The sequence below is a fragment of the Musa acuminata genome, chromosome BXJ2-10, assembly GCF_036884655.1.
Source record: "Musa acuminata AAA Group cultivar baxijiao chromosome BXJ2-10, Cavendish_Baxijiao_AAA, whole genome shotgun sequence".
Lineage (NCBI taxonomy): Eukaryota > Viridiplantae > Streptophyta > Magnoliopsida > Zingiberales > Musaceae > Musa > Musa acuminata.
This window is the reverse complement of record NC_088347.1, coordinates 3,858,435-3,870,256: the sequence shown is the minus strand read 5'-3', so window position 1 is coordinate 3,870,256 and position 11,822 is coordinate 3,858,435.

Genomic DNA, 11,822 nt, shown 5'->3' with positions numbered 1-11,822 from the left:
AAGAATACGCAGCTTGGTAGTTATAAAACGGAGATGTGCTGATGGTCTATTGGCAAAACCGCGACATTACAGCCACACAATCCACTTTCATTCTTAATTGTTTGATATAGCTACTTAAGAATCTGGTACACAACATGCATAGATAGTAGTTCAATCCAGTCTTAGATATCATTGGCAGTTGCATCGCACACGAATTGCCCACGCTTCCACGACCTGATGTTGCATGTGACATGGAGCAGGGAGTGCATTAGCATGTTTGGCGCTGCGCATAAACCAAAAAGTTTGTGTGTTAGGGCAGCAGCTTCAATGGTATGAACAACGCATCATGCGCGCTCAAGCTTATGCCAGCATGCCAGAATGTTGGCTTGCGATGGATCCTATGAAATCTAATTCCATAAAATGCTAACTGACTTTCAATGTCTTCAAGCTTTTGTCTAGGAGCTCGGATGAAAGTCCTATCGTTAGAGGGAAGCATAGTTGGCTTCCTTTATTCGCCGCTGGAAGAGAAAGGGCTCGGCTCTCTAATGCCTTATTTGTAGGAAGAGAAAGGGCTCGGCTCTCTAATGCCTTATTTGTACGATATGATGCAAGCAAGGTGCTGAAAGCCTTCAAAGAATAAGTGTGTTTTCCGCTAGTGGTTTATTAACCGGAGTGATGAAAGTAAGCCTATAAGGTGATTGATTGAAGTCCGCCTATAAGATGAAACCGAAGATACGTCGCCTGGGTCGCTCTCTATGTAAATTTGGATTTAGCAAGAAGCCCTGTGAAAGCTATCTGATAATGACTTCAGGCTTGTTTGTTGAATTATTGATTTCCGTATAACGAGCACATATGGTTGGTGAACTTCATTCTATAATACTACGTGTGGTGAACAAGACTTCTTCCGTATCTCTGCATATCCAGCTTATGAATGCGCTAGAGCGTACCCTTATATGAATGAATAAATGAAACAAGCAATAGTACGAGCAACGTAGTAGCACTGTGAGTGACCTTTCTCTATCATACCTAGCAGGGAACTAACCTAATTCTTTTTCTTCTTCGATAGCTTGAGCCTCCCCTGATCCTGACTCTACACTTGAAGAATTGACTTAACTTGTTGAACGTCTTGCCCGAACGGAACTTTAATTTAAGTAATAACTGCTTACCGCTTGCTTACCTTTGAATCGTTATCGCGGATTGGAGAGTGGACTTTCAAGCTTCTTATCCAGCTCCTGTTGATGATCTTGTTGACTTAACTTCAACTGGACAACTGGAATGTCACTCTACTTCAATACTTATGGCATCAAAGCCTGATCCCGCTTCTGCTTTTCGAGCGTTAGCAGAGAGATATCTTTTGAATACTTATCGGTGTTGGCTGTCAACGCATCTATCTTTCCCTTTCCCGGTTAACTCCCTGATTTCCCTCCTTATACTCGCATTCGGCTTATATCTACGACAAAACTAGAACGGAACATAGATGCAAGGACAGACTCGTATGAAGGACAGACACAAGCTATAGTCATATATATCGTTAATACAGTAGTAACAAATAATAACGACAGAACAAGCTTATGCTCTTGTTTCAGCAGCTGACTTTAGAACTGTTTATTAATACGTAGGGAGCCATTAGTTCAGCACGGAGGACATTCCTTTAGGGGATCGCCACCATAGCGTACAGGCCATTGTATCTCAGGGGTAAAGTTAATGAGACAACAATATCCCGTATCCTCATCGAACCCTGGGTTTTATGGTCTGGTCTTTATTTCTGGTTTTTAGCTTGGTGTGAACGAGATGACTACCTTGGCTAGCTTTGGCTCTTGAAAAGAAAGGTCGAATGCTTTTTAGTAGGTAAGCGGTGAGAAGAGAAGATTTGATTAATGGGTTCCAAATAAAATAATACTGAAGTAGCCCGAGGCCATTACAACACTAAAGAAAGACAGACCACCCCCATTTGATATACTGCCCAAAAGGACAAGACTGAAAGCTAGTCATGCATCCTTAGACAAGAGAGTGAACTAACGAAAAACCCTTTCTTTCGGACATATATATGAATAGATGAACCCGTGCTACTTCCACGTTCTCTCCATCATTCATTCCACTGAAACTGCCTTGGTATTAAGAACTCTTTGTTGTGCCTAATAAGTAGTATATCGCATAGTGGGAATAATAATAAGATTAGCAGCTTCACACTTTAATAAGATTAGCAGCTTCACTATACTTTCCCGTAGTGGTGATGAACTTTCGGTCTTCTTTATGTTGGAGTCCATATTCCCTAAATTGAATTCGCCCACCCAGTTCGAAACCAAAACTGCTATAAGCCCAACGGAATTCCTATCCCCGCTTTCTACCGTCCTATTCCTCCAACCGAGGTAGGTATGATTGCGCTGAATCTTTGGGTTTGTTATTTTCCTAATCCAAAAAAGAATCATAGTAAGATAGATGAGAAACCGCCAAATAGTGCTTTAACAAGAAGCCTGAAATCCCCTATCCTTGGCAGTAGAGACACTCTCATACCTCGTACGTTGTTCGAGTATTCGGTCGCCTTACTCTTTTCATTTTATGAATAGCAGGTCGGGAAGGAGTAGGACGAAGCAACTAGTCATTATTCCTCTTCCGCAATCAGTCGACGATCCTCGGTCTTTCTTCAATCTTTACTCGGAAGAAAAGAACAAGTAAGGTACAAAGTATTACTTATTATCGAGAGTGAAAGGCTCCCCGGTCCGCCCGAGCCCCTAGTCCATTTGGGGTTTTCTTTAAGAAAGCGTATTGCCTCCTTCTGAATGGCCTTTTTGCCTGAATGAAAACAACATTGAGTTTTGTCTATCTTTAGGGGTGACCCTGCTTGCTTCGGTTGATGCAATCGCAATCAAAGGGCTTACACTAACTCTATATTCTACCTATACTCTCTCCGTTGTTCTACGATCAGGTCCAAAGAAAAGAGTGATCGATCAGTTGAGACAAACTACTATAGAGATATTTTCATTTATCTATTTCTAGTTTGGGAAAGGACTAAGAGTCAGAGGGGACGTTGGACTTTGTTACAGGAATAGCTCGACCGAACTACGACTGAACTAAAAGAAAGCTAGAATAAAGATGAGCGGGGACCGGCAGTGACTTTGTTTTTGAATATATGAATAAAGTGATCCGTCTCTGTGTCGTGGAATGAATCGGCGCCTTTAAGAGACAAGACAAGATAAGAAGAGAGGTTTACTTTAACAAGACAAGAGAAGAAGAGAGGTTTACTTTAACTGTTAATAATGAAAGAGTTTTTTTATAGTTGCTTTTCAAAAGATGCTGCTGACTATAAGGCAATCATTTAGTACTTCTGTATAAGGTAAGGCTTACAATAAAGATGATTTGATTAAAGCAAGGTGCTAAGAGCCTGTTTGTTTAGTAGTTAAGTAGAGTAACGGTGCTTCTGTGTATAGGGCCTGCAAGTGCTTAGTATAGGGTTCGGCTGTAAACGATGATTTTATTAATGTAAGGTAACAACGCCAGGAGTAAGCAGTGAGGTTGCTGTCTTACATAAGTTGTGTGCACTATCTTCAACGAGAAACTCTGTATTGGTTAAGGCTGTATAAATAAGCTCTTTTTGCGTTGTTTATAGCCTGTTAAAAAACCTTTCCATAAAAACACCCACTTTGACCCGGACCCCACAAGCATTGAAGCCTAATAACATAACATAACATAGACCTATGAGTAGGTGCACTCAATGAAACAAGCAACGGTGCTAAGATAAGTACTATGGTATACTAGGGCAATCATTCCGTTTAGGAGTTTCGAATGTGTGTTACTGTGCTTATTTCCTAGGTACACTCAATTCATAATCAACAAACGAGTTCAGTTCGCCGGGCCGGAACAAGCCTTTGTTAAACAAGGAAGCGGATATCATCAGAAATCTCAACTTAAATAGTATATTTAGAGCCCGAAGAGCAGTAAGCGTTAGTGAGTTATGCAAGACGTTACAAGCTTATTAGTTTGGGTGCGTTAGCTTATTACTAAACCGCGGGCTTATTGAATTCATTACTCTTTTATATAGCATCCCTAAATTCATTACTCTTTTATATAGCATCCCTATCACTCTTTATTCTTTATAAGTGCATATATACCAAGAGCTCAATCCTATCACTCCTTCTTATTATGAATATCAATCTTGAAACTCTTTATTTATTAAATGCATATATACCAAGAGCTCAATCCTATCACTCCTTCTTATTATGAATATCAATCTTGAAACTCTTTATTTATTAAATGCATATATACCAAGAGCTCAATCCTATCGCCGCTAGGTGGGGTAATAGCTGTAAGCTGTTCTGTTTCAACAAGCAGTTTCGTTGGGTAAAGCCAGAAGTGAGTTTCGATAACAAGCCGGTGCCTACGGAACAAGCAAACAACTTATTCTTTCTCGGGGTTCGGTTCTGCACTCATATATGAAAGGAGAGTTCTCAATTCAATTAGTTCTTCAAGTTCCGGGGTGCCTTAGTCCGCCTTTGTTTCGAGTGTTGTTACTCATTTTCATATCCAAGTTTGTCACGCTCAATGAAACAAGCAACGGATCGAGTCACGAATAAACAAGCATTATAGGTTATAGATGTATTCCTTAATTATAGTATAGAGCTTCGCTTCAGAGCAATTAGGTTACGGTGTATTCCGGATTTTGATAGCTTAAGAACAATCAGTTCAATCTATAGTTATGTTTTCCTCTGCGCTCGAAAGATCTGGAGTTGTTGACGGGAAGCAAGTTAAGTTTGAGCAATTCCTGTTTTCGTCATTGCATTAGGAGTGGGAATAAGCAACCTGTGTTAGTGAGCTAGTAACTCTGAACTCTGAACTCTGAACTCATCACGTTAGCACCCGCTCCAATAAGCTAGCGCAACGGGTAGATCGAAAGCTCAAGTCCTGTATTACGTTAGCAAGAATCTAATGTTGCGCGTAAGGAGTTATGCGACCTACTGCTCTCAGTCAAGTATAGAAAAGAAAAGGGTGCCCATGCCTCTGTCCTTATGGGAGTGTTGGGTTCGGCAATCAAGTAACCAAACTGCCTACTAAACCTCTATTCCACACCACAGGCAAGGCAAGGGAATAAGCAACGGCAACAAACAGGAATTCTGCTCCCGTTAGCGACTCTTTTGAAAGCCAATAATGCAACGAAACCACTTTGAGCTCAAAAAGCTGTAAACTATTATTTCTCTCTTTATCATTGACTTCCGCATTAGAGTAGCAAAACACCTATTACTCTCATTCTTATTGACTTACATTTAATTAGTAAAAAAATCCCTCTTACTCTCGGGGAACAAGCTCTACAAACAAGCGGTAGAGTCAGTAGTCCCATTAATAGATTCTATATGACGCTGTGCGCACTCCATTCTGAATACTCACTTTTTGATATAGCAGATGCACTGACTTCAGTATACTTACTTCTCTCTATAACTGATATGCACTTAATTCATTCTTAATACTTACTCTCTTAAATTCATTCTTAATACTTACTCTCTTAAAGGAAGCAATGTTGCTTGTAAATAATTGATATATTTGAGGAAGCTGTGTTGTTCCTTAATTCGATATTTGTGCTTGCGCTTGTTGAGTTAGCTGGAGCAACTAGAAACTTGTATATGCTAGGCTACGACTTTTTATATGAAACTAAGCAAAGGAAGGGGTGAGGTTATCTTACTTAAGCTTCTATTTAAAGAGAAGAGAGCATTCCATGAAATATGTTTGTTTAGAGAGAAACCAACTGCTTTAGTAAGGGGCTACAATGCCAATGGAGTAGATGCTGGTGCAAGTAAACAAGTAACGCAAGGGAAGAGACAAGCAAGGTATAGAAAGAAAAAGCAACCCTAGAAACCTTTCGCTCCTGACGCTTAGATGAAGCGAGTGATTAATTCGAAATGAAACAAAAGCAACGTAGATTGGGTGCCGACATCCAGGGGTTAGCAGTGCCAGCTGTCAAGTCTCAGTGAAGTATAGATAAAGGGCGATGAAGAGGTTCATTGATGAAGGCGACACATGATCAGTGATATGTTAACGGAGTAATTACCAGTAAGTTGAATATCCTTAACATAGAACAACTGAATAGCACGTTTTCGAGGATAAAAAGAAAAGAACATGGCCGAATCATGAAAACTCCCCGAGCAATGGCACTGTGCTAAACTTTAAAAACCAACGCAATAGGCTACCATAGAAGGCTTTGCTTAAGGGGCATACATTAGTAGAAGGAGCGGAATCTTTTCAAGGGGTAGGCTAGGCAGCATGTACACCTCCAGATGAAGATAACCATGGTATAAGGCATATAAGGAACGTATAACTTATAGAGTGGCCAACCGCTGCAATGGCAATAATGGTGAAACTACTAGTCATCTTAGCCACAGGCGCAAAAGTCTCCTTAATGTCTATGCGGGTTCCGCTCTGGCTACCAGCCTCGCTTTGTCTCTCTCAACAGACCCATCAGATCACGTCTTAACTTTATAAACCTAACGGAAACCAATAGCAACCTTACCAGACGGAAACGGAAACCAATAGCAACCTTACCAGACGGAAGAAGAAAAAGATCCAAAATGGCATTCTGCTGAAGGGCAGTCCGTTCTTAAGATATTGATTGCCTGTTGCCAACATTGAATAGCGGCTCGGCTGCCTGCCTCCCTAGTTTACTGAGGCTCATGGAAAGAGTGAAGAGCAGCTAAAAAGGCATGATAACGAGGAGTGAACTTAGATTCAACGAAACAAATAGGCTTCGTTAAAATGCGATAAGACCTACGAACCTGTGGTGTAGGATCGACAACCAGAGATGTAAGATCTGGCGAGGCTGCAAGCTGCTCTGAATGCCTATCAATACCCTAGAAAGTCATGTGAATGCCTATCAAGACCCTAGAAAGTGCTGTTAATACCTATAAATATAAAGTAATGGAACCGGTAGCCCAGCTAGAGTGTACAACATAAGTAATAGGGATGGACACAAGACACGTCGACGAGGGTAGGGTGAGAGTCATCAGCAGATGGCAAAGATGAAGTCTCCGGAAGGGCACAAGTCGAATAGAAGAAGGAGGTCGGGACCCTACATAAGCAACGGCAGAGGAAGATGAAGGCTAAAACGAAACATAATGCTTTCGACGAAAGAACACATGTCTAGAGACCAGAAGGGGACGAGATTGAGGATCAACACAAACCCTTTTGTTTGCCAAAATAGGAGCTGGACCTCAATTATAGCTGAATTCATTATATCAGATGGGGGCAGTACAGTAGTTTACATTCATGTAACTAGACTGACTGAAACGTGAGGTCCACAAGTGTTTTGCCAACTTGCAACCCATACATGAAGACACATCAAACGAGTAAGAGGACTGAAAACGAAAAGAAACTAAACACCCTTGAGTTACGAAGACAAGAGAAAGAAATATGTACTAGACGCATGCTGATGCCATCGGAGACAGCGCTTCTTATATATGATATTTGATTCCGCCTTACAAAGAGCTGTTGGACTCCATTCTTTGTCCGTGGAAAAGCCCAGCTCGTGAGTTTTTCTTAAGCGAAGATCACCGCGGGGATTGGCGTTATATTTCTACTTCTTTTTATCGGCCGGACTTTTGACTTTCCCATACGATAGAAATTATTATTCTTTACTTAGCACCTCGAATGCATAATTCTAATTAGATCTTCAAAGTTACTTATATTCAAATAAACAAGCCCCGAGAAAAGAATATAACTCCCTTTAGACTCAGTAGAAATAATTAGAAGAAAGAAGGGAAAGCAGATAGAGCATCCCTTTAACTAAAACCTACGGATCTCCACCTAACATCATTTAAAAAGAAGAAAGATAAAGACGATAGAACTGGAGGATGCTATGCTTACTAACTTATAGAATTGAATCACAAATAAACTTTCTACTTTGTCTCGATGCACCCAGAGAGTTCAAGTGGGTAGAGGCATTCCCAGAAAACGAATATAGAGGGACGTGCCCAAAGTCTTTACTTTATCCAGGCCGGGAATAAAATGAATAAAGTGGTAATCTTAGAACTTCGATAGAGACATTAGCTCTAACTCTAAGTAAAAGGGTAACAAAAACGGACCTAAGAAAAGCCGCATGGATTCGGAAGTAAGGCAAGGGTTTATAATTATGTGAATTCAAGTATTCCTATTCCTAGCATAGCAGAGAGGAAGCGACCCCCATTCGTCCCTGGTTGATGTAGAAAATGTTCGGATGCAATTACTTAAGGGCACAAGTATTCTAGTATATAAAGCTACCCCTTAGACTCGGGGATAGGAAAACTCGCTGGAAGGGTATATTGCATCAATAGAAGTGGAACTAAAGCTTCCTTTTGGGGGGCACTATCTAATACTGGTAGTTGGCATAACAGAAGTGGGGGTAGCTTATAGCATAGCACGAAGAAGCTGCCTCTGTTTTCCCTTAATTGAAAGTGGTTTGGCTTTCATACCTTTATTACCAGCCTCGGCCCCATCTTAAGGGCTAAGATCAACTCCTTTTTGTTTATGAACTGAACTCATGACAGCTCGGGTAGCTATACTTTCTCTGACCCTTGGGGCTAGCGCTCCCTCATTGCATATCCATTGAATATCTTGGTTGCTCTGCTTATGATCCGCATCTCGGGCTCGATCTGATCTATACCTTTAATCCCTATTCTCTCCACCATTTCAATCAATTTCGTAGTGAGCCTTAGCCCCTTTATCACTCTATCATTTCATCGATTAGCCTGTGTTACGCGTCTCAGTAACAATCCGAATTGTCCGATTTCAATAGCTTCCAGTGCCCACGTATAGCGGTAGGCAGGAATGCTAATGAGTTTGGGTGGGGGGTTAGCTAGCCTCGGGTAGGACAGTCTTTAAGAAGTAGGGGAGGTTTAGTCTTTTACATCATGTCATGTAGAATCCTAAGAAGGATGTATGCTAAGGCAGTAAGGAAGATGCACGATCAAAGGAGCCCTAGCTAACTCAATAAAAAATGATACCGAAGTGGAGTCTAGGTGTTTTTTTCATAGGGAAACTACCGGATATCAAAGAGCTTGCAAATGGAAGAGAACAGAGAGCTTGGCTTAGCTTAGAAGGGGACTTCGGACATACATACCAGTAGTCAAGCGAGATTCTACAGCGGAAGGATCCAACCCTTCGTGGGGAGAGTACATATTTCCACCAATGCACTATCAGATTAGCCTTCTCAGCAATTCTTCCTTCTTCTGGAAAATCTTTATAAGCAACTGGTCGAGCTAGTTTACTTCCAGTCGAGCTAGTTTACTTCCAAGACTTCACCACACCCGAACTATGATTTCTCTCATTCAAAGCCCTCTCATCCTTATTGAAAACTTTATTAAGTTACTCTGATAACACGAGCTAAGAGACGGTTGGTTTCACTAAAAGGAGAAAGGCGCATAGGATCAGATCGCTTGCTCATACACAACAGCGGGCACATTGACTGGCTTACTCCCAAACATAGAACAAAGATGAGATTCCTTCCTTTTTCATCGGGGAAAGGCACGAACCCTTCTCCTTTAGTACCAGAAATTCCCCCTTTTTTATTAAGCTTGCTCGAGCTAGTTCTATAGATTCAATAAGAAAGAAGATAGAGCCCAAAGACAAAGACCCCAATCATAGGATTGAAGAGTTATAGGATCAAGAGCAAGACCCTTAAGGAGGGCGTTAGTTAGTATCTAAAAGGAATAATTATCCGGGCGAGCGGGAAGACTTGGCCGGAGCACAAGGAAAGAAGGGTCTTTGATGCTGGCAACAGGATGTGTATAGCGTACCGAGCCTCATAGGCTTTCTACTTCAATAGCTCTACTCTCTCTTAATTCTGGAATAAATGCCGGTTAGTAACGGACGAACATGTGGAATCGTCTGTCTAGCCTTATAGGAAGGAACGCTAGTAAGGCAGCCCTCATAGAATTACCTTGCAGGCACTCTTATGGCACAAAGGACTAGACTGACACGGGGAAGATGACCGAAGCAACTATCGCCTGCCTATCGACCGATGCTGCTGTTGGCGGCATATTCCACTGAGCTCCACCTTATGAAGAGCCACTAGCTACTAAAGGAGGGCTACTGCTATTATAAGAAGAGCAGGATATGCAACGAGTAGTGAGCACATAAAGTTCGAGAGCCTCTGCAATTCCTGTAGCCGTTCGATCATCTTGCTTTCCCTCTGCCCGCTCAGATAGCCTTAAATTGCTCGACGAACTAAGCACCTTTACAATGCGCCGCTACAGCTGATGCGAGAGTTGCTGCTCCAGCCCCCATTTGGAACCTAAGCCCTGACTTGACACTTGACTTAACCTACCTTCGAGACAGAGAGAAAACTAGCACTATATAAGATAGGGGTTACAAGGTGATTCATTTTGGTCTAAAGAATGTCGGGGCCTCCATCACCAAGCGAGCCACTGTAAACCACGACAAGTAAATCTTGACTAGAATTCTTATTAACTAGCTTTATTGCCTGCTAGCTTGTATTCACCCCCTAACCCAATCACTTACAACATAGGGGGGCTCGGAAGATAGAGCTGTGGATGAGCCGGACGTATCGGTGCGCCCGTAATACCCTAAAGTAGGGCGTCGGGAAAAAACTGTATGCATGAGAAGCCGTCCATCCAATATTTAATGCCCGTACCAAACATATAGAAATTGACTACCATTTCGTGAGTGAACAAGCGTGGTGCTCTTCGGGTTGGATTTGTCTCTAAAAGAAACGGGCAGACATCTTCACCAAAGGTCTTTCGCTGCTAATTCTTTAGCTCGGACCCTCGTCATCACTTTGAGAGGGTTATGTTAATGTTCTTTTGTAAACCCACTAATCCACGTCCCGCGTGTAGCGATATACGCTTGTACCTGGAACGGAATGAAGAAAGTCCATACCGAGTATCAACACCACTAGAGGAGCATAAGTAGCTAATACATAAAAAGCATCAGTTGCATAATACCCTGTTGTAGGACCAGCACCATAAGCTAGGGTTGCAAGAGCAGAGCCATAAGCATATACATACCTTGATCCAGTCAAAGAACCCGTGGTAGTTACATTTTGACCAATAGCATTAACTGAGCGAGTCTTTTATCCGGTTTTAGAACGAAGAACCTGTTGACTAAGTGACAGTTACTTAGAGCCATATCTATATCCAGCAGATACAGAGGTTATAGTACGAGTACCAACAGTTAATATCCAAGTAAATATGAACTTTACCCATTCTCATTATAGGTAAGTTGCGTTTTATAAAAAAGAGTAATATGTGGCCTTCACTACTGAGCTAGACCTATACGAAGCTAAATAGAATATAGCATAGCACCAAAAAAGTCAAGTAGACGAACTCATATGGAACACTAAATATGATAACTGCTATACCACTGTATACCACTTAGCTACTGAGGAGGGGATTATAATAGTTGCTAAAGAGAAAAGATGCTGTTCGGGCTTGTTAGGCGGGTTGACTTACTTTTACTGGGCTAGGGTAGTTGACTTACTTGGCGGGTATGGCTTGTTTACTTCAGTTACTAGGCGCGGGTAGGCTTTTTTACTTAGCTTGGCCCCCGGCTTATAATCGATACCCCAACTCTAAGATAGTGAATTGACCCCTATAAGATATATTCCACTTTTGATATTCCCATAGTTGTGTTCAAGTAGGTTACTACATCCAAAGAGCGTGTATTCCTCATTAATCAATATTATTTTCTTTTTAGAGGATATGTCAACCCATTAATATCTGAAGGGGAATGGGAAAGAGGAAAAGGGAAGGGAAGCAGAATGAGAAAGAGAAGAAAAGGAATGAGAGACATAAAGCGGGAAAAAGGAAAAAGCAAGGAGAAGAAACGAAGGAGAAGAAACGAAGAAGAATGAAACGAAGAAACAACAA